The following is a 26,511-nucleotide window of genomic DNA, read 5'->3' as shown; positions in this document are numbered from 1 at the left end:
TGTACCCATGTGGGGGAATCGAACCCGGGTCTGCGGCGTGACGAGCGAACGCTTCAACCACAAGGCTACTCCACCGCCCCCTTCGTTAAGTAAACGTCTCGTATTAGTATATCTGTGTTGTGTGTTATGTGGGTCCGAATACCTTACAGTAGTTACCCATCGATTTTACTATAGAGAATTGTCACCGATACACAAAAGTATACATTGTAAACAGGTGGTTGATAGTGTGAGCGCGGCTTCGCGGATGGATGACGCATATTCAGTCACGTCGCATACCGCAACCTTTTAGTCAGGTCGTACCTAAAGGTTGTGCCTTTGAGTGGCTGTTCTTCCAGAACACGGTCGAATCCCCGGTCTATACACACATGCTGTATCTCGTACACAACTACAAACTGACTGACTGAGTTTAGTTTTTACGGCGCTTTTAGCAATATTCCAGCAATATCACGGCGGGGGACACCAGAAATGGGCTTCACACATTGTGCCCATGTGGGGAATCGAACCCGGGTCTTCGGCGTGACGAGCCAACGCTTTAACCACTAGGCTACCCCACCGCCCCTATTACAAACTGACACTAAACCTGGGATTTGAAGAACACACCTTGACTAATTTATTGAAGACGATCGCCCATCAGCGTGTTGACAGTGCAAGTACGTACGCAATGTGTTGATTCCACACCATGTATCTCAGAGCGAACAAACTCGATGGCAATCCACTGATCCTTTCGCTACAAGGAACCGGGTTAGAATTGGTCTTCAGCAACCCATGCTTGTCGTAAAAGACGACTAACGGGATCGGGTGGTCAGGCTCGCTGGCTGGATTGACCCATGTCATCGTATCCCAATTGCGCAGATCGATGCTCATGGTGTTGACCATTGGACTGTCTGGTCCGGACTTGATTACTTACAAACCGCCGCCATATAGCTGGAATATTGCGTCGTAAAAGTAAACTCACTCACTCACTCACTCATCAAGACGCCAGTACCGCCTTTATGATTAAACAAGAAACAAACCAAACCGTTACATCAGAGCAAAGGAAAGTAAACTTCCATGTTTGATTGAAACGGAAGAAACGGTTATTAGGATAAATAAATGGTGTTTGAAAAATATGGTTATCCAGATGGTGAAAACAGAACAAACCAGAAATCATTATTTCGTGACACCTGTGAAGATCGGGTTAGAACTGGTCTTCAGCAACCCATGCTTGTCGTAAGCGGCGACTAACGGGATCGGGTGGTTAGGCTCGCTGACTTGGTTGACACATGTCATCGGGTCCCAATTGCGTAGATCGATGCTCATGCTGTTGATCACTAGATTGTCTGGTCCAGACTGGATTATTTACAGACCGCCGCCATATAGCTACTGCAATGGTAAGATTATCCCCATTAGTTACTCTAACGCGTTTCACAATGCTACTAAAATAATAAACTTGCCCCCAATTGTTACTCCTGTCTGTTTTACAATACTATTGCAATAGTGAAATGCTGCCGACAGTCTTACAGCTATTTAACATTATTATCCTTAATAGTTTCCCAGGTCTGCCAATAGTCTTACAGCTGTTTAACATTATTATCCTTAATAGTTTCCCAGGTCTGCCAATAGTCTTACAGCTGTTTAACATTATTATCCTTAATAGTTTCCCAGGTCTGCCAATAGTCTTACAGCTGTTTAACATTATTATCCTTAATAGTTTCTCCGGTCTGCCAATAGTCTTACAGCTGTTTAACATTATTATCCTTAATAGTTTCCCAGGTCTGCCAATAGTCTTGCAGCTGTTTAACATTATTATCCTTAATAGTTTCCCAGGTCTGCCAATAGTCTTACAGCTGCTTAACATTATTATCCTTAATAGTTTCCCAGGTCTGCCAATAGTCTTACAGCTGTTTACAGCTGTTCTAACATTATTATCCTCTAATAGTCTTACAGCTGTTTAACAGTTTCTCCGGTCTGTCAATAGTCTTGCAGCTGTTTAACAATTGTATTGCAATAGTAAGATTATCCCCAATAGTTTCTCCGGTCTGCCAATAGTCAATAGTCTTTTCTCCGGTCAGCTGTTTTAACATTATTATCCTTAATAGTTTCTCCGGTCTGCCAATAGTCTTTCAGCTGTTTAACATCATTATTCTCAATAGTTTCTCCGGTCTGTCAATAGTCTTGCAGCTGTTTAACAATTGTATTGCAATAGTAAGATTATCCCCAATAGTTTCTCCGGTCTGCCAATAGTCTTACAGCTGTTTAACATTATTATCCTTAATAGTTTCCCAATAGTCTTACAGCTGTTTAACATTATTATCCTTAATAGTTTCCCAGGTCTGCCAATAGTCTTACAGCTGTTTAACATTATTATCCTTAATAGTTTCCCAGGTCTGCCAATAGTCTTACAGCTGTTTAACATTATTATCCTTAATAGTTTCTCCGGTCTGTCAATAGTCTTACAGGTGTTTAACATTATTATCCCCAATAGTTTCTCCGGTCTGTCAATAGTCTTGCAGCTGTTTAACAATTGTATTGCAATAGTAAGATTATCCCCAATAGTTTCTCCGGTCTGCCAATAGTCTTGCAGCTGTTTAACAATTGTATTGCAATAGTAAGATTATCCCCAATAGTTTCTCCGGTCTGCCAATAGTCTTACAGCTGTTTAACATTATTATCCTTAATAGTTTCCCAGGTCTGCCAATAGTCTTACAGCTGTTTAACATTATTATCCTTAATAGTTTCCCAATAGTCTTACAGCTGTTTAACATTATTATCCTTAATAGTTTCCCAGGTCTGCCAATAGTCTTACAGCTGTTTAACATTATTATCCTTAATAGTTTCCCAGGTCTGCCAATAGTCTTACAGCTGTTTAACATTATTATCCTTAATAGTTTCTCCGGTCTGCCAATAGTCTTACAGCTGTTTAACATTATTATCCCCAATAGTTTCTCCGGTCTGTCAATAGTCTTGCAGCTGTTTAACAATTGTATTGCAATAGTAAGATTATCCCCAATAGTTTCTCCGGTCTGCCAATAGTCTTGCAGCTGTTTAACAATTGTATTGCAATAGTAAGATTATCCCCAATAGTTTCTCCGGTCTGGTCTGCCAATAGTCTTGCAGCTGTTTAACAATTGTATTGCAATAGTAAGATTATCCCCAATAGTTTCTCCGGTCTGCCAATAGTCTTGCAGCTGTTTAACAATTGTATTGCAATAGTAAGATTATCCCCAATAGTTTCTCCGGTCTGCCAATAGTCTTGCAGCTGTTTAACATTATTGTATCTGCAATAGTCTTACAGATTTTATCCCCCAATAGTCTTACAGCTGTTTAACATTATTATCCTTAATAGTTTCCAGGTCTGCCAATAGTCTTACAGCTGTTTAACATTATTATCCTTAATAGTTTCCCAGGTCTGCCAATAGTCTTACAGCTGTTTAACATTATTATCCTTAATAGTTTCTCCGGTCTGCCAATAGTCTTACAGCTGTTTAACATTATTATCCCCAATAGTTTCTCCGGTCTGTCAATAGTCTTGCAGCTGTTTAACAATTGTATTGCAATAGTAAGATTATCCCCAATAGTTTCTCCGGTCTGCCAATAGTCTTGCAGCTGTTTAACAATTGTATTGCAATAGTAAGATTATCCCCAATAGTTTCTCCGGTCTGCCAATAGTCTTGCAGCTGTTTAACAATTGTATTGCAATAGTAAGATTATCCCAATAGTTTCTCCGGTCTGCCAATAGTCTTGCAGCTGTTTAACAATTGTATTGCAATAGTAAGATTATCCCCAATAGTTTCTCCGGTCTGCCAATAGTCTTGCAGCTGTTTAACAATTGTATTGCAATAGTAAGATTATCCCCAATAGTTTCTCCGGTCTGCCAATAGTCTTGCAGCTGTTTAACAATTGTATTGCAATAGTAAGATTATCCCAATAGTTTCTCTGGTCTGCCAATAGTCTTGCAGCTGTTTAACAATTGTATTGCAATAGTAAGATTATCCCCAATAGTTTTTCCGGTCTGCCAATAGTCTTGCAGCTGTTTAACAATTGTATTGCAATAGTAAGATTATCCCAATAGTTTCTCCGGTCTGCCAATAGTCTTGCAGCTGTTTAACAATTGTATTGCAATAGTAAGATTATCCCCAATAGTTTCTCCGGTCTGCCAATAGTCTTGCAGCTGTTTAATAATTGTATTGCAATAGTAAAATACTGCCGACAGTCTTACAGATGTTGAACAATTCTATTGCAATAGTAAGATTGTGCCCAATTGTTTCTCCGGTTTGTTTCACAATACTGTTACAATAGTAAAATACCCCCATAGTCTTACATCTGTTTAACATTACCGTTGCAAGAGTAACATCGTTCCCAATATTCCTGTTTTAGTGACAGCGAATATGTTATCAGATTTGACACTAAATCCAAGTGAGATTACAATAACGAGAAATGAGTTAGAGACCCAGCTGGCGAGTCATTGATATTTCGATGATTGCAATGCTAACCTTTCAGTAAAACTTTACTGGTCGAGATGAGCGGAATTGTCCTACAGTGGTATAAAGGGCCAGGGAACATGACAATGACAAGTATTAGAGCATCCGACCAACGCAAAGTCTCATTTCGATTCCGAGATATTTGCTGTGTCCAACGTGGAAGACACTGGAACGATTTACAGATGCAGCTTTTGACGTTAGACGCCTGGGGACATTTCTCGGTGCCAAAACCAACAAGCAAACGTTCTAACCACTGGAAGAAAACTCGAGTTCGATTTCCTCTCGTTGACGAGAAAAGCCGGTGAAGTTTGTTTGCAAAGGGGATTGGGTCGATTAGCGGTGCTATAAAAATATTAAACTCGTATTGATAGGATTATCGGAAAGATGGAGACTTTTTTTCACGTGTAACAGAAACAGGTTGACTTTTTTGACTCGTCTTTTCATCATTCTGCCCTGTGTGTGTGTTTTATGAACGTTAACACTGTGAGATTGTGTTATATTGATTATCACTGGGACAAGGAAACGCTGGCAATGAACAGTGAGTTATTTTGGCCAGAATCACAGCTGACCGAGTTAGTACCACGTTTAAAGTGACCACCGCGTCTAGTGCTCTGTCTTAAGTAGAAAGTTGATATTTTGGGTATATCTTCACTGTGTGTAAAAGCAATTCATAACGCCCACGTATTTGGCGTTCTGTATTATTTGTAATAATACTACTGACTGACTGAGTTTAGTTTTACGCCGCTTTTAGCAATATTCCAGCAATATCACGGCGGGGGACACCAGAAATGGGCTTAACACATTGTGCCCGTGTGGGGAATCGAACCCGGGTCTTCGGCGTGACGAGTGTAATAATACTAAGTATTAGTATATGCCTGGTGCAATTAAATAAGAAGACAATTTGAAAAAAATGTTTCTTTGTGTCTGTGAAATATACATTATGCAATGAAAACAGAGGTTCTGCTGGAAAAAGTCTTCTCTGAAATAAATGAAAAAACATGACTACGTCATGTGAGTTCGATTGACTTTGTTTTTAAGTAACTGTATGTCTAAGTACAGGATAATTTGTGTTTCGGCGTAATTATAACTACTTATTGTCTTACAGTCTGTTAGGGGTGGAGGGGTAGCCTAGTACCTAAAGCGTTCGCTCGTTACGCTGAATACCCGGGTAAGACTACAACATGGGTACAATGTGTGAAGCCCATTTCTGGTGACCCCAGCTGGGATATTGCTGGAATATTGCTAACATCGGCGTAAAACTAGATTCACTCACTCACTCCTCGCCAGGCGCCTGATTAGACAGCGCTGATTACTGTATAAACACATATTCAGGCGTCTCATTTCATGCCGGGATTTAAAACCGCACGCATGCACGCACACACACGCAAACACGCACGCACAGACGCACGCACGCACACACACGCCGTCCGTAAACCACATTAAATGTACTGCAATACTAATGCCTTAATGAAACAGTCTAGATTTCCACAATTCTGAATGTTCAATCTCACTGAGGTTCCTTTTCAATTTAAATTGAATTATTTATTTTCATCAAAACTACATATTTTCAGAGACTAGTCTAATAGCCAAATTATTGAAACTCAAATGCAATCAAGGGGATGCTATTATTTAAAAAATGAAGTTGTCATTGAGTTTTATAAATAGAATTGGAATGAGTGATGCAACCTGATTCGTTTAAACACTCTAGCATGGCTCCATCATTTAAAGTTTTCACTGAACATGATTCAGTACTAAATTTCAACAAAAACACTTTTTTAGCAAATGTGAAAAAACAAAAAAACAACAACTCAAAAACAAAACCAAGACCTAAACAAACCCAACATGCATATCAGCACATACTGATATTAGCAGTGTATAAAATAAGGCCCGTCCGACCGCCCGAGACGGGCTAGATTTCTGCCGGACGGTCTAATTTTACAGCTAGCCAGCCCGAAGGACTGGTTAAATCTCTTCTGGGCTGGTAAGTTTTTGAAGTTACCTGCCCTGATGTATGGCTGGGTTTTGGGCTTATTTCATACACTGATATTAGTCGTGCAAAGTAATCCGTATCACGTATTCGGCCTCCAATATCAATAATACAGTTACCAGTGTTTTTCAATGAGTCATTATTATTATCATCAGCGTATTAAAATGAATATCCAATTTTTTATTTTCTCCTTCAATATTCATTAAAATTATTTGCTGTATCGCCTGTTCACACACAAACAAATCAAACATAAGCATGATGTAAATCGTTAGAGGCGACTTGGGGTGGTTGACACTTGTCGTATCCAAGTTGAGAAGATCGATACGCATGATGTAAATCACGGGATTGTCTGGTCCAGACTGGATCTGTTGATGGCCGCCCTCATGCATATAGCTTGAATGCGGCGTAAAGCTACAAAGAAACAGATGAACAAACAATTTTTTAATTATTTTTGTCAAAGTTAGTGGTCAAATATGAATCCGAATCATATTGCCATTTGTGATGATTTAGAGTGCACCTCAGATCCATTTAGATATAGCACCCGTGAATATCCGGTTTAGAATTGGTCTTCAACAACCCATACTTGTCGTAAGAGGCGACTAACGGCATTGGATGTTGAGGTCCAATTGGGTAGATCGACGCTCGTGTTGTTGATCGCTGGATTGGCTGGTCCAGACTCGATTGACCACCCGATGCCGTTAGTCGCCTCTTTCGACAAGCATGGTTTGCTGAGACCAATTCTAACCCGGACCTTAACGGGTGCTATATCTATATGGATCTGATGTCCGGTCGAGTGCAAAAGAGTACTAAAATTTTAATATCCGCACTCTATCAGATTGTGTTTTACCGAAATTGAACCTCGTTACAAGGCTGATAGTAATGTGTTCTTTATTTTGTCATGCGGTGGTCTTTTTAAAGCTTTAGATAGAACATGGTAAAATTATTCCCTTGAAAGTCTGAAGTAACTTGTTATCATGGACTTGGATATCTTTCATCAAACGTTGATAGCCCTTCCTCCATCCCTCTTCGCCATTACTGTTGGTGTCATCGTTGCTTAGAAATGCTCAAAAACATATGGGGCGGTGGGGTAGCCTAGTGGTTTAAGCGTACGCTCGTCAAGCCGAAAACCCGTGTTCGATTCCCAACATGGGTACAATGTGTGAAGCCCTTTTCCGGTGTCCCCCGTCGTGATATTGCTAGGATATTGCTAAAAGCGGCGTACAACTTAACTCACTCATTCAAACCCATTTCCGTTCTTCTCAGCATTAAACCGCCTCCGTGGTGTAGTGGTTAGAGCGTCCGCCCGGAGAGCGGAAGGTGGCGGGTTCGATCCCCGACCGCGTCATACCAAAAGACGTTAAAATATGGTATTTGTTGGTCCCTGCCTGGCGCTCGGCATTAATGGGTACAACAAGGACTGGTCGGCTCGGAGTCAGTATAATGTGTCTGAGTGGGGTATTCATGCTTCACCGCGGCATGGTATCTCAGTTGGCTAGCACTATAAAACCAGCTTCAGTCTGGGCTAGTACAAGCAGCCGCACATACACATACATTTGTACACGCATGCACGTCGTCATATGAGCGAAATATTCTCAAGCACGACGATAAACCCAATTTCACCTCACCTCACCTCTTCTCAGCATTAGCTTGTGAAAAAGTGCAGAACATTTGACGAAGAAGATGTTAAGTATTTTATGCCTGCTTCAAAGATTAGTTCACTGCGCGATTGACATTTAAATCTGTGTGCAGCTGTTAGTGTATACAGGCCTTCAGTATTTGTGTATACATTTATCAGATTGATATCATGAATAAGTATGTAATTATGGTCACATGAAATCGACAGGCCAACTCTGATGGTTTGTTTCATAATTTTGGACACCCGAATAAATAAGTTGTTGGACAAACGATCATTATTTTGTTGTCACTTTTCGCTATTTTCTACGAGGGGAGACCACTTGCTGGTAGAACAGCCAGCTGTGCGAGTTGCAGTGTGCAATTGAAATTCACACTACACCTGGATGATTACCTGAATTTCACTACACACGTGTTGAAGGATGAACATATGTGTTGAATGAAGGCCTGGATGATGGATGAACATGCGGGCATGCATATGTGTTGAATGAAGGAATGAACTGTATGATGAACCTTTGTGTTGAATGAAGGCCGCATTGATGAACTTGATGGATGAACATATGTGTTGAATGGATGACATTTGTTGAAGGATTGTGATGGAGGAACATGTTTGGTTGATGACATTTATTGATGACATCAATGAACACATTGTTGAATGAAGGACAACTGTGTTGATGGGTGAACATTGGTTGACCGATGACGAGCGAACGCTTTAACCGCTAGGCTACACCGTTGCCTTTGATGAATAGACGAGGTGATGGAAGAATAAAGTGACATTGATGGAAGAGGTGTGAGGCCTACAATGATTACGAATGTTTCACCATGTCTTTATTACAGAGAACCTGTATGAATGTTCCAACATGTCTTCATTACAGATTGTCTTCATGCCTTCATTACAGAGAAGTTGTATGAATGTTCCAACATGTCTTCGTTACAGAGAAGTTGTATGAATGTTCCAACATGTCTTCATTACAGAGAAGTTGTATGAATGTTCCAGCATGTCTTCGTTACAGAGAAGTTGTATGAATGTTCCAACATGTCTTCATTACAGAGAAGTTGTATGAATGTTCCAACATGTCTTCGTTACAGAGAACCTGTATGAATGTTCCAACATGTCTTCATTACAGAGAAGTTGTATGAATGTTCCAACATGTCTTCGTTACAGAGAACCTGTATGAATGTTCCAACATGTCTTCGTTACAGAGAACCTGTATGAATGTTCCACCATGTCTTCGTTACAGAGAAGCTGTATGAATGTTCCAACATGTCTTCGTTACAGAGAAGTTGTATGAATGTTCCAACATGTCTTCGTTACAGAGAAGTTGTATGAATGTTCCAACATGTCTTCGTTACAGAGAAGTTGTATGAATGTTCCACCATGTCTTCGTTGTATGAATGTTCCAACATGTCTTCATTACAGAGAAGTTGTATGAATGTTCTAACATGTCTTCGTTACAGAGAAGTTGTATGAATGTTCCAACATGTCTTCGTTACAGAGAACCTGTATGAATGTTCCAACATGTCTTCGTTACAGAGAACCTGTATGAATGTTCCAACATAACTTCGTTACAGAAAAGCTGTATGAATGTTTCAACATGTCTTCATTACAGAAAAGTTGTATGAATGTTCCAACATGTCTTCGTTACAGAGAACCTGTATGAATGTTCCAACATAACTTCGTTACAGAAAAGCTGTATGAATGTTCCAACATGTCTTCGTTACAGAGAAGCTGTATGAATGTTCCAACATGTCTTCGTTACAGAGAAGTTGTATGAATGTTTTATCAGGGGGGACGTTTTTCAAGAAACGAGAAACTGTTGTACAAAGGTAAAAAATTAGAATGCACCAGTTCGTACAAATATTTGGGAATCTCTATCTTGGACAACACATGTTAACTACGATTTGTTCCAAGCACAACAGGTCATGATTGGTATCTTTAAACAATTAAATGTACTTGGAGACATACGTTAATACATTAAAACATATGATACCGAAATCAAGCCAATTTTATTGTATGAAACTGAAATCTGGGGTTTCAATTATTACAGTGATATCAAAAGCATTCAGTTGGAAGCAGGTAAAAGATTTCTTCGTGTTAAATCCAATACGACGAATACTATGGTGTATGGAGAATGCGGTAGATATCCGATGCACTTATTTACAAATATCAGAGCTATAACATACTGGTTAAGATTATTGAAGATGCCTTCTTATAGGCTGAGAAAGAAATGTTGCAGTATGGTGAGGCTCGTCGATAAAATGAAGACACAAATTAGGATTCTCCTGTCAGAAATATTCTATTCCCTAAGGGGTTTGGTTTTGTGTGGAACGATCAATATGTTGACTCTGACGATAAGTGAATTTTAGAACTAACAAGAAGATTAAAATATATTTATTTGCAAGAATTGTTTGAAAAAATATCACTTTGCAGTAAATGTTTGTATTATAAGATGTTTAAATGAATTTTTGACACAGAAATGTATCTTTCTTGTGTAGATTGAGATATTCTTTACATGATATTTATCGAAAGTGGAAGATTTAAAACTGTCAAAAAAGAAAATAGTAGATGTATATCATTTTCTTTTATTCACCTGTTTATAATTCCCTGAGAAAGTTTTATATTAAGAAATATTTTTTTGTCCATCCAAACCTTTATAAATTCCAAGCATTGTTAAATAACAAAAAAACATACAATACTTCAAAACTTGTCCATGTTTACTTACTATGCCATGTTGTTTAGGACAGAATATATCTCAGAACATAATGTAACCTACAGTTGATTATCTTCTCTTCTTCGTGTGTATTACATGTGCGTGTAGATATTGTTTTGCAAATGTATTGTACTACAGGCCTGTGGCCTTTCAGTACCGGAAATAAAGAGAATGAGAATTACAAGATTGTTTTACAACTGGAAACAGAATGTTCTTCAATGATGACGAGTCAATGATCTGCTCTAACTATAGTTCAACTTCCAGGAGTGAATCGATTCAGTGCCGACATTGAACTGATGACAGGGAGACCAGCTCCATTGTTCTTCAAAATCACATGGCGATCTCGCCCACAGTTCTTCTGGTAAGGTATAGTTGTTTGGTCATGAAAAAGTAACGTTATCTGCCCTTGATTTCGATAGCAACAAAATGTGCTCTAAAAGTGCCAAATATGCTTTCATTTCTCTTGGTTTCATGTAACATTTTACAAGTGGGAGTATCATTATAAGTGGCTCTACTTATCAGTAGCGGCTCTGGCTCTGAGTGACCATTTCACAATTTACATTATTTGTTATTTTTGTTTGTTGCATAATGAGACGTATGTTGTCAATTTATCATAAAGGTCTAAGTCTTATACATTTTGTAGAGACTGTATAATGGCATTCTAGTCAAGAATCTTAGTTACTGGAGGTCAGATAAGATTGTAAACTCAAGTGGTTCACCTAAATCATGTTTTTGTTTCATTTTGCAATAGTTCATGTTAAGTCATGCTTATATTGGAGTTTAATCTTATTGAATCACCGACATGCAGTAACGATAATTACAAACTGCATTGAAGTGCATTTAGTTGAAGCACTGACCATGAAACTTATGTTATACTGCTACTATACTTTATCATTATGTTCTCAAACCTTTGTTGCAATACCTCAATTAAACATTCCACATTAAGGCTCTATATCATTTTATTTATCGGTAAACCATTGGCACACAGCCATTCACAATGGGGACAGGCGGCCTGGTAGTATGGTGTAACAGCATCTAAGAAGATGATGTCGCACACAGAGAGCTGTTATGAATTTCTGCCACTTCGGCAGAAACCTTTCAGTCAGCATATCACAATATGTATTGCAATATTTCTTAAATCAGGGCAATACCCGACCCTATTCAATAGGTACTCATGAGTATATCAAGAATGACCAATAGGACATTGGTATTCACTAATCCATGCTTATCGTAAGAAGCGACTGAATTGATCAGACTCGCCGACTTCCTTGACACGTGTCATCGTATCCCAATTGCGTAGACCGATGCTCTTGATGTCGCTCCCTGGATTATCTGGTCCAAATTGGATTATATACAAACCGCTTTCACATACCTGGCATATTGCTGAGTGCGGCGTTAAACAACAAACAAATACAAACATCAACATGGAAACAAACAGCATATTGTCACGCTTATAGGACAGTCGAACTATCAGAGACAAAAATTGTCATCTTTTATATAGCCAACACAGTACCATTTTTACTAGTGGTTACTATTGAGGGGGAAACAACTATTGTTGATAGCGATATATTGCAACATACACTGGCCCAAAAAAGAAACGCATAGCTGAATTCTGATCTTCAAAGTAGATTGTTTCGAAAAAATATGGCATGGAATTACTGTCAATGTTAATATTAAGTGTGAATATAGCCCATACAATTATCCAACACACGCAAACACAACCTTTGGTGATTATTCGCCAAAACACAGCACCTTGAAAAAATCCCCGTATAATCTGCATGTAGAAAAATCTGAAAGCATGATGCACGTGCAAATACGGGATCTGAATCTTGATACTGATGGGTATAAAAGCCAGCAGTCCTGTTGCGATTCATTCTCCGAAATTCTGTATATGCGACCCTCAAGATGCCACGACTAAACGAAGAAAGCAGAAACAGAGCGATTGGACACTTGGAAGCTGGAGAAAGCCAGTCATCAGTTGCCAGACATCTAAACGTGAGGCAGAGTACAATTTCCCGTCTCTGGCAGCGCTACACGCAGCACAACTCGACCAGAGATCGTCCTAGGAGTGGGAGACCAAGGGTGACAACTCCAGCGCAAGACCGCTTCATCCGGGTGTTTCATCTGCGAAATCGGACCGTCACTGCAGCGTACACCGCCGACAATGTTCCTGGGCTGCGTCGAGTCTCTGCACAAACCATCAGGAATCGCCTAAGAGAGCATGGAATCCGACCGATGCGACCACATACAGGACCTGTTCTGCGACACCACCATCGTCGTGCACGTCTTCAATGGAGCAGGAACGTTCGGCCATGGACCCTCTTGAACTAGAGGAGGATCTGGTTCAGCAACGAGTCGCGGTTTATGCTGTATCGACATGATGGCAGGATGCGGATTTACAGACGTCGAAATGAAAGATATGCTCGACAGTGTGTTCGTGAGGTCGACAGACACGGCGGCAAAGGTGTAATGATGTGGGCAGGCATATCTGTGAATGACAGAACAGAGCTGGTGCATGTCCAAGGGAATTTGAATGTTGTGCGCTAAAGTGATGAAATCCTGGTACGTCATGTTATTCCCGTAATTGACGCTAGAAGAGAAATTTTCCAGCATGACAACGCAAGACCGCATACAGCATACAGCATACAGCATACAGATTTCCTTGCCAGCAACAACATTACAGTTCAAACATGGCCTTCAAAATCTCCAGATCTTAACCCAATTGATCATTTGTGGGACCAATTGGATCAACGTGTACGACGCCGACAGCCGCAACCACAGACACGTCAACTGCTTGTCGATGCGTTGCAGGATGAGTGGAGAAGAATCCCACAACGGCGGATCCGACGTCTTATACAGTCTATGCCCAGGCGATGCAGAGCAGTGATTGAGGCTCGTGGTGGTCACACCAGATACTGACTTTGTGACCGTGCCATCAAAAAACAGAGACTCTCAATACCACTGTGAATGACTGTATGTTTTTGGATACACGTGTCCCAATACCTGTGTGAATTTTTATTGCTCTATTATCATTACTTTTTGTGTAATTTAAGTTATTAAAGCATCACTGATAACACTGGATTTTCACCTATGCGTTTCTTTTTTGGGCCAGTGTACTATTGAGGCCAACTATTGCGATACTATTGAAGCAGGTTTTTTTTCTCCTTGAATTGTCAAATTTGAAGTCATTCGCATATGAATGTATATCTTATAAAAAACAAAACAAATTGAAGTAGTTTCAGTATCTTTTAATAACTGGCAAGCAGCTTGAAACCCAGATCAAGTAACAGTTAAAACAATGAAGCTACAGGTCTGCTTCCAAACATCCTGTATTTTGCTCCGCTCATTTATCAACGGAAGTCAATTACAAAACTATCGATAGTCACACATACTATCGATGCATCGATAGTTTTTCGGTTCTACCATCGATTAATTGCTATCGGAGACTCAACAATTGCAATCCATCGATAGTTCGATGCATATTTACGGCACTAATTTTTCCCTTTTCAGTCCATATCCATTGTCACCCTCGTCCAGTACACACCTGCAATATATGACTCGTATGTTTATCCTGACTACGCCGCTACCATTGGCTGGTGCCTAGCAACCATTCCCTGTATCCCATTGGTGGCCATGATGTTGAAAGCCGTACACAGAGACAAGGGTACCCTTTGCAGGTGATTAAATTGACTTCATTAAACGAAAAATGTATTACAATTTGTTAGCTAATTTGAACTTATGTGGTACTTATTCGGTTGGTTCCTGTGATTCACGTCCACCACAGTTAGTTGTTTCATAAGTTATAAAACTTTCGAGACGTCATAACGGACATATCCAGGGACTGGTTTACATTGAAGGTCAAGGTCACTCATTGTTGACTTTGGCGACAAAGAAAGTTTATTTATTGATTGTTTATGAACGTCATCTCAATCGCATCATCTTGCCTGCATAAAATTCCAAGTTTTGGGACAAAGTCATCAATATGCCCCGCAATGGTAAAATACTCTTCATGAATATGTCAACTAGTTATGGCAAATATTATAACCATATACACATAAATCCAGATCTGTAAGACACTATAAACATTGCTCTTCACATTGATCTAACGAAAATATACAGATGTAAACTATTCATATACTAGCATGCTTTTATCAACAACAGACTGCCTGAGTGCTTCCATGGTTTGAGGTATCTCAGTACTGGAAATAGAGTGGTACTGTTGATTTATGTCATAAGGTTCTTGAATATCCACACAATGGCAGGAGAGTATTGAAAGGCTTTAATGTACTGCTCCTGAAAAGAGCCCCAATACCAGTTTCAGTCGAAATCAAACTTGTTGCCTTGGGAAACGCAAAAATCTTTTTATCCAGGAATCCAAAATTAGCAAAAAGCACCAGTTCACCACCAGACCTATGTATGTGCCAAGTTTGGTGAAGAAATACCGTTTTTATTTTCTGTTCCGGAAAAGACGAATTTGCACGGACTGACGCACGCACGCACGCACGCACGGACGGAGTCCATTTTAATACCCCCCAGCAAAACACTTGATTTTGGTTACCATTATGACATAAGAATAATGTAGTACAATGACCAAATCTGGGGCAGTAGCGTAATGTGTTTTCTTATTCCAAATGTAGCATCATATCTTTTACGGATTCTGATGTTGCTCGGGTTTATTCATTTCAGAGACTACCGTGAAGATCCGTGTTAGAATTGATCTTCAGTAACCCATGCTTGTCGTAAGAGGCGACTTACGGGATCGTGTGGTCAGGCTCGCTGACCTGGTTGACACATGTCATCAGTTCCCAATTGCGCAGTGCGATGATTATGCTGTTGATCACTGAATTGCCTGGTCCAGACTGGATTATTTACAGACCGCCGCCATATAGCTGGAATATTGCTGAGTGCGGCGTAAAACTAAACTCACTCACTCACTCATTTCAGAGATTGAGGAAAACGTTACAACCTGACAGTTCCTGGGGCCCATTCTGCCAAAACGTCCGTTCCTTTCGGTGATCACGTGGCAAGATGCGCTGATGGACAAAATGGCTACCGTCAAATCATCACCGAGTATATCCTGGTGATGGGTCGATAAGCACACATAGCTTTCCTCTCAATTCAGTTCAACTCTATATTCCTGTTGTGTAGGCCCCAACTACATGTGCATGTCATACACAAGTGTTATAATTCGATATATTGTTGATATTCAAGTTAGAGTTGTATGGACTGACATTGCATGGTAAGAGACCGTTCATAATCTATGGCTAAGGGAGGGGGATTGTGGGGTTGGTGATGATGAGTTTTATGGAAAAACATGTAAAACGTGAATGACCCCCTAAAATAAATGTACAAAGCAAGTGACACCCTAAACATCTCATGTACAAAATCAATGACCCCCTACCCCCAACAAAATGGGTGCCCCTTTAAAATCATCATTAGCCCCCTAGTCATAAATAATGAATGGTCTCTAAATATACATTGCAAGATTTCTTAATTTGGGTACAACCGTTGGTCGACATAAGGGTATTAAACTTAGAATTAGAACGATATAATTAATACTTTTTCGGTATATAGGTTTCTAGAAGAAGGACACATTAAGAGAAAGTTGCACTCGTCTTCCACACATCTATTACAACGCAGTCTTTTATTTCTTTCAGTATTGATATACCTTCCGGTCTCAATACTAAACTGAGGGAGGTGAGGGAAACGTCGACATTGGGCGTCGTACTTGAGAGTATTTCGCTCATATGACGATGTCCATGTGTGTGTATGTGTGGCTGCTTGTACTAGCCCAGATTTAAGCTGGTTTTATAGTGCTAGCTCACTGAGATACCATGCCGCAGTGAAGCATGAATACCCCACTCAGACACATTATACTGACTCCGAGCCGACCAGTCCATGTTGTACCCATTAGTGCCGAGCGCCAGGCAGGGACCAACAAATACCATATTTTAACGTCTTTTGGTATGACGCGGTCGGGGATCGAACCCACGACCTTCCGCTCTCCGGGCGGACGCTGTAACCACTACACCACGGAGGCTGTTTACATAACAAAGGTATATGTATAGCTCTATACCAAAGGAGACTTTAAAAAAGGAGTAGTCTTCCTCTCACTATTACCAGATGGTTACAGACAGAGAAGCTATGTACGGACAGACCGCAATGCCTCAAGCTGGGTCCTCCAGGGTCAGCAACACCAACTCCCGCATCACTATTTGATACTGATTCATAAGCTCCTGTCGTCGTATCTATGGGGGTCAGAACTGATCTTCAGTTACCCATGCTTGTCGTAAGAGCCGACTAACGGGATATATACTCATGCCAATAATGGTTGGCACCCCCCTCCCCACCCCAAACCCCCACACCCCTCTCCAATTAAAAAAAATTAAGGGGGTGACAACCATTATTGGCATGAGTATATATAGCTCTCGGCATCATCTCTATTTCAGACCGCAGAAAAAACCTCTTTTACGACAAAAACACTTAATATTTCGTGCAAGACGTACAGCATAATTAGTCACGCGTAAATGAAAATACCAAATGTGCAGCTTTTACAGCGGATATCCCCCAAAATGCCAGAACGATACATTAATTGATTTTTAAAATAATAAGTTCATGAACTTTGTGGCCAAACCGATTATATATAAGAATCTTTCATCATTTCAGATGATTTTAGACAGATAATCTGAGTCAAGCAATGTTCAGACACGTTGGGTCCAACATATACTGACGTACAAAAAAAAGTACACACCTGATGCTTTGGTAAACTGATTTCCTGAAAACAGCGTAATATTTAGAAAGTCAGAAACATTGTGTACGTGTTGCAATAACACCAGATATATCATACCCAATTGGAACATTGCCTGCAAACTATTTACGTTGTTTTTATAGTCTCAAAACAACAGGTGTGTACTTTCTTTTGTAGTAAAGTCAAAGATATTTATTGTACTTAAGGCCTCCGGCCCATATACAAGTAATACAAGTATATATACAGCACATGTTACAGACATTTCACAAAGAAATTACAGTTCAGATAAGATATTGCTTCTAAGGAAAACAGCATGTTTTACATAAAGCGCAAGATTACGTATTACATTTTCATTTTTGGAAGATAGAATGGAAGCAAAGGCAGATGAAGGATATTTTAACAGGTAATTATTTGGGATATATTTTTTTCTTAAATCAGCATAATGTGGGCATACAAAAGCGAAGTGAATTTCATCTTCTATAGCCGAGTTACATAATGGACATATCCTTAAACGTCTCTCTATTGAAAATCGTCTGCCCTTATTTACTGATAAGTCTAACAAGCCCAATCGAAACTTGACAAGTGTGCGTCTGATTTTTCTAGATGTCAATACAGATAGATATAGTTCTGGTTGAATTAAGCTCTTATGTTATCTGTACAACTGGTATCTTGAACTATTGTCTAGACAGGAATGCCATTCTTGATAATACATGCTAAGAGATTGTTCTCGAAATTGCTTAAGAAATAGGTTAATATTACCAACTGTTTGATTTAGCCACACAAATCCAAAGCCATGAGAAAATAAAGTTCTAATATGAGACGCCCATGTTGTCTTACCCCTATCATCTAAATGTACAAGCATGTTATAAGCTAGTTTGGGGATTCTTTGTTCGTGCATTCCAAGGATCTTTAACCAATATTTTAAACATCTGATTTGTGAATTTATATATATCGGATGTCTACCACATTCTCCATAAACCATACAAGTTGGTGCTGCTTGCGCTACATTTAAAAACCTTTTACATGCTAAAAGGTGTAGTTTCTCTAGACATTCATGACGTTGAAATCCCCAAATTTCAGACCCATAAAACATAATCGGTTGGATTTGTGCATCAAACAATTTAAAATATATTTTCGGGGTTAAAATTCCAAAATTCTGGTATAGTACACAGAAGTAACAAAGCCATGTCCAGTTCCATAATAAATCGATTGAATAGTTCTGACTATATATATCGTGAGTATGTATTTGTTTCAGCACTATTACAACTATACTATACTATAACAGTTGTTCGTAAACAAACGATTTTGGACCAGACAGTCACCATGAATCACCATGAGTGAGTGAGTGAGTTAAGGTTTACGCCGCACTCAGCAATATTCTATCTATATGGCGCGGTTTGTAAATAATCGAGTCTGGACCAGACAATCCAGTGATCAGCAGCATGAGCATCGACCTACGAAGGCCGGGTGGGACAACTTAGGAATGGCCAGCGAGTCCTAACTTGACACACAGAAGGAAGCGAGCTACAAAGACATTATTTATATCATTGAAAAGATCTCGAGGAGATGAACCCAAAAAGTTCATGTGCCAGTGCGCTCACGTGTTCATATGCTCACAAATTGGCTCTGAAAATGCATTTCTGCAGAAATTTCTGGCAGAATTTATTTTTTCCGCAGAAATTTCTGGCAGAATTTTTTTTTACCGCAGAAATTTCTGGCAGAATTTTTTATTTCACTACCAGAATTATCTTAATTGAAAAATATTAGACACCATCTTTGGATAATTCAGTATGGACTTTCTTCAAATGATGTTGTTTTCTCTTGTAAACAACTTCAAGTGGGAGGGGAAATGGTTCCCAGAAGTAGATCGCCGCACAAATCTTACAAGGCATGTTTTAACATCTTATCAAGACGAAATGAAAATAAAAAAATTTGATTATTTCTTTATACATCGTTTATTCACACTCTGTATTACATGAGTTTCATTGGGCTAAGTTGCATTCATTTCATCTCTCACATGAGTGCCGTTGTCCCTTTGGTATGGTTTATGTATCTCTATTGTTTGTATAGTCACTGAACTGTACAATGGAACACTGCATTGTATATGGCAGATGTGTACTCTAGAAACCACAATGAAGCTATTTTTCAAACAGTCTTACAATAATCGAATCAGGATTAGGTGTCTTCCCTTAAGACGACATTTGGTATTACAGTGTTAATGTTTCGCCGAGGTAGACTCATGTTGTTTTAATGGATTAGTGAGGTGGGTTATACTATAAACTGAACTGCATAACGAAATCGGTGTTCATTTTCATGATATCAACTCACATTGTAATATGAACATGATTTCAGCTCACTGCTTATTAATTGACATTGATTTATTTTAAAAAATGACTAACTGATTGACATTGATTCACTACTACTGATTGCCTTTGACACTGATTTTAATTCACTAATTATTTGTTGATATTTACTCACTAATTATTATGGGTATATTTCCTGCTTATCCGCGCAATCCAATGCATTACTTTCGAAATGGCAAATCAGCAGTTAGAGTACAAGTTCATTCCAACCTCACGTGGAGGAAGGTATCTCTGTATAGATGGATACATGTTTAGAGTGAGTCACAAACGCAATGCTGCATCGCGGATATCATGGATGTGCCTAGATAAGAACTGCACTTAAACTATATATTTCTACAGTTGAATAATGACATTCAAATGTATATAAATTATTTGTTATCGATAAAATGGTCACGGATAAAAATGTCATATGTATTTTAAGGGGTGTAAATAATGGTTCGAGGGAGTATTTCATTTATTTACCGGTTAACAATTTAGAATCATCCATGTACTTAAAATCACACAGAACCTCCGTTGTTCTCCAGAGACAGTCGACTTGAAAATCCTTGCATGCTCCACTGATTTGTTGTTTCAAACATCACAGTTGTCGTCTTCCCGGAAATGAACTAACAGAACGAATCTTCCATAGGTAGTAGGCAAGTGGTGAGTGTTCAGGTCAAGGGTTCTGATTACAATATTATTATGTTGTGAATTGAGACAGGGATGCATGTATATACATATTGTATAAAACTTGAAATGTTTCACTTCTTCAAATCCTGCATTATGTTGTGAAAAGTTTGTGTAATAACGTAATGCGGGTAGAAAACATGTGTTCTAGACAGTAGTAATAAACTATCCCAACAAATACCATCCTGTGTAAATACTCGTAATGACTCATTATTTGGGAGAGTGTGTATTTGACCGTCCTTTCACCTGTATCAGATAATTTATGAGACACCTGCGTGTGGGCCACTTCTTGTTTATTTTAGGTAATTAGCAATCAGTGTGATCAACTGATCTGGATCTGATCTTGTTGGGCTTGGGGTATTTGCATCAGAATGACAATAACTGATTCATGATCAGGAAACTAAAACTATATACACTTCTGTTATTACCCCCAAGACCGGTTTGAGGAATTTCAACAATTCATATCATCATGACACTAGACAATACATTATATGTTTTGGTTCAGTTCTGTGTTACATATATTCGATACACTATGTTTCAGGTGTACAAGGTCGGTTAAAGTAGCTTGTATATATATACATATTATACAACAACGTTATGAACAGCAATTATGATTGTATGTTTCATTGGCATTCTAGCATGCGGCTTCTTAATCATTTTGTTAATAGCAACTTCTTGTTCATTGCATAAAGCAACGTGTGACGAGCGCTGCGAATGTAGTTACTGACGAAGGGTACTACATACCATAGCCTACGAATGGCTGACCACGCTATAGACTTTATCAATCAGCACCCGTTTTTTATGACTGTTTTTACAACTTAATCCGTCCTGCTTATCGGCTTCATGGCTGTGCTATTTATTGTTCTTACTTCCCACCTGGCCTCGTCCAATTATCTACCCCTTGTTTTTCAAGTACACGATGTTTGTCACAGCATTCGATCATTCTAATCACTTGGTTTTTGTCACCGTTAGCTTGAACATGGTGTGAGAACCTACACAGAAACGTTGCTTCAGTTATCAAGTACTCACAATAACATGTATCTGTGATTTGCCGACTTAACGAATAGAGATATTTTCACCGTCTGCCTGAACGGTCTTGCAGGATGAACAACGCGTTCTTCTTGGCTAATCTGCACACTACACCATACACACACCATTTTTGCACATCTTTTGAGAAAGGTTATTGGCGTTGCAAAACAAACACAATGGTGTACACGACCACCCACACCTCCCTCCACGCCCCACTGGGTGTTCACGTAATCTGTTGTAAAGCGTATCAACATCCCAGGCTACGGTCCAAAGTCCAAATATATTTCAAAGAACGTAGGACTGGTAGTTAAAATATTTATAGACAGGCAAGACAAAATAGTTTATTTTTGTGTCACGTGAATGTACATGTCAAAAAATGGCAACGGTAAAAAGACATAGAAAAATACAGACACCAGGCCAGATGGCCAATGAGACACACTAGACAATATGTGCATAAAATGTATAAAATATAAGATTAAAACATTAAGGAGTATCACTCATATGAAAGACCCAAGGAAAAAGAAAGAAATTTATAGGGATGATAGCTTACGCCGGTACATACGGCTAACTAAAGCGGCCAGTGGATTAACAATAATTTCTGTTTGTAAGAGGAGTGTAGCTTGTTCAGTGTTTGATAACTGAGCAAAATGTGGGTAAAAGATACTAGTTTTTCTAAACAGATCATACCGAAGATCAGAATAATAAGGACAGCTAACTAAGAAATGGACTTCGTCTTCGACAGCCTGACTACTACAGTGGCGACAAAGCCTGTCTGACAATGGCTAATAGATGTAGACATGGATTTAGTTTTAAGCAGCACCTCCTCTTGAAACACATGCTTAGTACATAACTACTACACTATATGTTATATGATGTTCTGTATTTGATATCGTTTAGATATATTATCAATCCATTGCGTAAGTGTCCTCGATGTATTTTCACATTGTTTTGTCACTGAACAACACTCTCCATGCTGTTGCTACCGAGATCATAATATAGATCTTATCTATTTTATGATTTGTGTTGTAATACGGGTGGTAGGACAATAGGCCCACAAAGACATAACACCCTCAGACAAAACACCCCTAGGCTAAATGCCTCCATGACAAAAAGCCCTCAAAGGTCCTCAATGAAGAGATGTAATAGAATACCAACAAATCTTTTTTTCATTCCCACATCAATACAATATAATATAACATTAAATAGCATATGTAACCATGCCGTCATATGATTCCGTGGTACTTAGGTTTCCGTGGTATTTTCTAATGACATAATTTCTCACGAGCCACTCGCCAAATCGCGCCACCTATCGATTGTTTACGTTCATCAGTTGATCGGCACAGCTCTGAGCAAAATATGTTCAGACTTTCATCAATTTGCGTACGTACAGTCATCTACTATTAAACCTAATGCAACTTTATGTCTATTTATGCTGAAGAAATGTGACTATTGTGTTAATTCTACAAAATCGTTTACTGTATTACAATTTAACAACTTCGATATTACTGTAAACCTACATTGACACTCTCGGATCGGCTGTTGACAATGTGTAAGATTGTGACATGTGCTGTGCGCAATTTGATCTGAAGGAAATACCACGGAAACATACGACGTCACCAAGTTGTGCACAATGGCCGCCTGTCGTCCGATACGGACAACAATGAACTTCAGAATGACAAAAAGTGTTTTATTGACATTAAATGATACAAAGGTATGTCGTCTAACACTATATTATGTTTATATGACTTTGCAATATGAGCGATCATATTCATAGTCGTAAATTTCTTAATACCACGGAAACCCATTACGCGAGGGAATAGCACATACTTCACAAATGTAAATCGACATGCACATAATGCAGTTGTGCAGTTGATACTTGTGCTACAGTTCATACCAGTCTAATATTGTGTCCTATACCAGTCAAAAGCGAGTGCTGGGAACACCGTCACCAATAGCCGGCCGCTGGATTCCAAACATTAAAGAAGGTAGCAGGAAATCAGCAATTCATTTAAATAATAATAGCGCTGACCATCTTAATAGACCATCTTAATAAACACCATGTTCATTGACATACCACAATGAGTACCTGCCCAACGAAATCAAACATAAGAGGAAGTGACCAATTTAAGCCAGTTCTCTGAAACAACATTTAGCAGACTTCATTCCATTGTTTAAATAACAACATCGTCACTGAGGAGCCTGTAACAACTATCAGCAGTGGGAGGAATTGCTTAGAAAACATCATGTTATCACCTGTCAACTCAAAATATACACCGAGGGTGTTTTATCCTATGGGTTGAAATTTGCAAGGGCTTTTTGTCCTGGGGGCATTTAGCCTAGGGGGGTTTTGTCCGAGGGCTTTTTATCCCAGTGGGCTTATTGTCTGCCCACCGTAATACGAGTGTGAAAGGAAACATACAATAAAAAAAATATTCCAATCACGAATTAAACGCATATGATTTGCACACCACCATTTGATTTTAGAGCCTCACGTCAGTGACTTACATTCATATCGTTCTTTCAACACATTTTCGCTTCATGGATGACAACGTCTTTATTATATAGGATGCGGCGTTTCAGTATAGATTCTTATACCGTTGTCAAGTGAGACTGAGGAGCTGTAGCAGACTTATATATACATCAACATGGATTAAGCAGTTCAAATCCACGGACACAAAACCCTCCATTAACAAAGATGAAGGATATCTCATCCCATCTGCATACAATGAACTGATAGCAACAACTTAGCAGAGCATTCCAGCCATGTATATTTTCTACCTCTTGGACATTTGACTTCCTCCTGTTGTCACTGCTTTATTACCACTATTCTATAGTTGTTGTTGAATACATGACATGTTATATAGTTCTTGCTGTTAATCCCTTTGATGCATGCCTACATGTTGCTTTACTTAATCCCTGTAAAGTCTGATCTGTGCAAAGAGTGGGCACCTGCTCCTTTGATAATTATGATTACCCCTCTCTAATTGAGATTTGTCAGTTGCAATGAATTATAGTAACCCTTATCGTAAATCACCCATCCTCCCATTCATGCATATAATTCTTTTTTTTCGTATCTTAGTTATTTCAGTCATGTGAAAATTTTTGTGACAACACTAGACACTGAGCCGTTGCCTACCTTTTCCTGTACCACATAAAATCTGCATGGTATGCGGGTTTATATTGTTATTTGAGTTCGGCAGACAATGCACACCTGTTGTTGCTGCAGGACAATAAATATTTCCGATACGACTTTGTAAGTACTTGGGGGTGCAGTCATATGACTTAAATATATTTGCGCATGCTGCTTTATATCATATCTGTGTAATACCACAATATACATGGATAAACTATCAAACTATGCATCGTTTAGAAAAAAAGTATTTTGATTACATGAAAGAGAATATTTATAAAGTTATAACTTTAAAGATATGAAACTTAAATGTGCGGGCCCAATGTATGTTTCATTACAAAGTTCTCTGTTAATGTCTTCCTACAATCAACAAAATATCATCATCTGGTGTTTAACTGAACAGACAAAACGTACTGGATAGAACCCAAAAGACGTGTATTGTCCATGCGGCACCGCCCGACATTGTTTTGGTGTTTTCCCTGAGTGGCCGCTCTCTGGATTACGCAATCGTTAATTGCTGTGGCCACCAGGGACAACCGAACCGGGACGGTGGCCGGTTATAGGGACAGCCCCATAAACAACCAATTGTCAGGTGTGAAAACAATTAGATTTTCTCGGGTATTGTCACTTTGAACAGTGATACATTGTCGCTTAGGCATCTCAGCTCGGTACGCTGGTCATGTTAAGCGTGTTGCTGGTGACATTTCTAGGAATATATAAATGATCAAATATTGTTTTTATGTATCTAGTATGTGTCCAAACATATTGAATGCATTTATATTTATAAATAAAGACTGAGTGTGTTTTTCATGTTGTTCAGAATATATGCTAATATTAAGCCTTCAATGACTTGAATACATGAATTCATTCAACTAAACTATACAGTATATATACAATGTATATATAGAGAGATGATATATATGCCTGGGTAGAGATTGCAAGCGGAGTCTGTACTGGTAGAAACTTATTATATAGAATAACCTATGCAATTACGATCTCTACCAGTGGAAGCTCCATTCTGATCCTACATATGATTTTTCATATGTGAATGTTGAACCATAGTTTGTATCAACAAAATGGTCATGATTAGGACATTATCAATTAATGCAATTTGTATTAAAGTGAGATACATTGATATGGAATTATTTGAATTTCTTTACATTTTTCATATTTTAAATAACATGCATAACAAATGAATATTATTGTTCAGCAAATAAAGTGTTGTTTGCCTACAGAACAATCAGAGTTTCTACCAGTTGAATTGAAATTGTATTGGTAGAATCGGATCTGACAGGTAGGATCCGATTTCAATCTCTACTAGTAGGATACTGGTAAAGACTGCGAAGGTAGAATATCCGATCAGATCGCAATCTCAACCCTGACATTTATTTATATATATATTGTACACACATTTCTCCTAGAGGATCTATCTCTGAAACATTTGGCACTCAAAGACAACAGGGCTCATGTCAGAGATGAAATGACTGTAACTTTGTCCAGTGAAACTCATGTAATACAGAACGTGAATAAAGGATGTATAAAGAAATCACCATATTATTTTTATTTTCATTTCGTCTTGATAAGATGTTAAAAATGCCTTGTAAGATTTGTGCGGCGATCTACTTCTGGGAACCATTATCCCTCCCACTTGAAGTTGTTTACAGGAGAAAATAACATCATTTAAAGAAAGTCCATATTGAGTATCCTAAAATGGTGTCTAATATTTTTCAATTAAGATAATTCTGGTAGTGAAATAAAATTCTACCAGAAATTTCTGCGGGAAAA

At 38.8% G+C, this 26,511-nt stretch overlaps 2 long non-coding RNA genes across 2 annotated transcripts; one reads left to right on the top strand and one right to left on the bottom strand.

The window, feature by feature from the left end:
- Positions 1-10,156: 10,156 nt before the first annotated feature.
- On the bottom strand, positions 10,157-25,615 carry LOC124292333. Its single transcript, XR_006902426.1, has 3 exons — positions 25,605-25,615; positions 23,850-23,856; positions 10,157-10,262 (listed from the first exon to the last, which is right to left on the bottom strand). It is a non-coding gene; the product is annotated as an uncharacterized LOC124292333 (long non-coding RNA).
- Positions 10,183-16,668, top strand: LOC124292331. The gene is made up of 3 exons (XR_006902425.1): positions 10,183-10,265; positions 10,511-10,515; positions 16,657-16,668. It is a non-coding gene; the product is annotated as an uncharacterized LOC124292331 (long non-coding RNA).
- Positions 25,616-26,511: the final 896 nt, after the last annotated feature.

Source organism: Haliotis rubra, unplaced genomic scaffold, assembly GCF_003918875.1.
Source record: "Haliotis rubra isolate DU_JTF1 unplaced genomic scaffold, ASM391887v1 Scf513, whole genome shotgun sequence".
NCBI lineage: Eukaryota > Metazoa > Mollusca > Gastropoda > Lepetellida > Haliotidae > Haliotis > Haliotis rubra.
The sequence above is the reverse complement of the archived record's forward strand: the minus strand, read 5'-3'. Positions and strand labels throughout refer to the sequence as shown.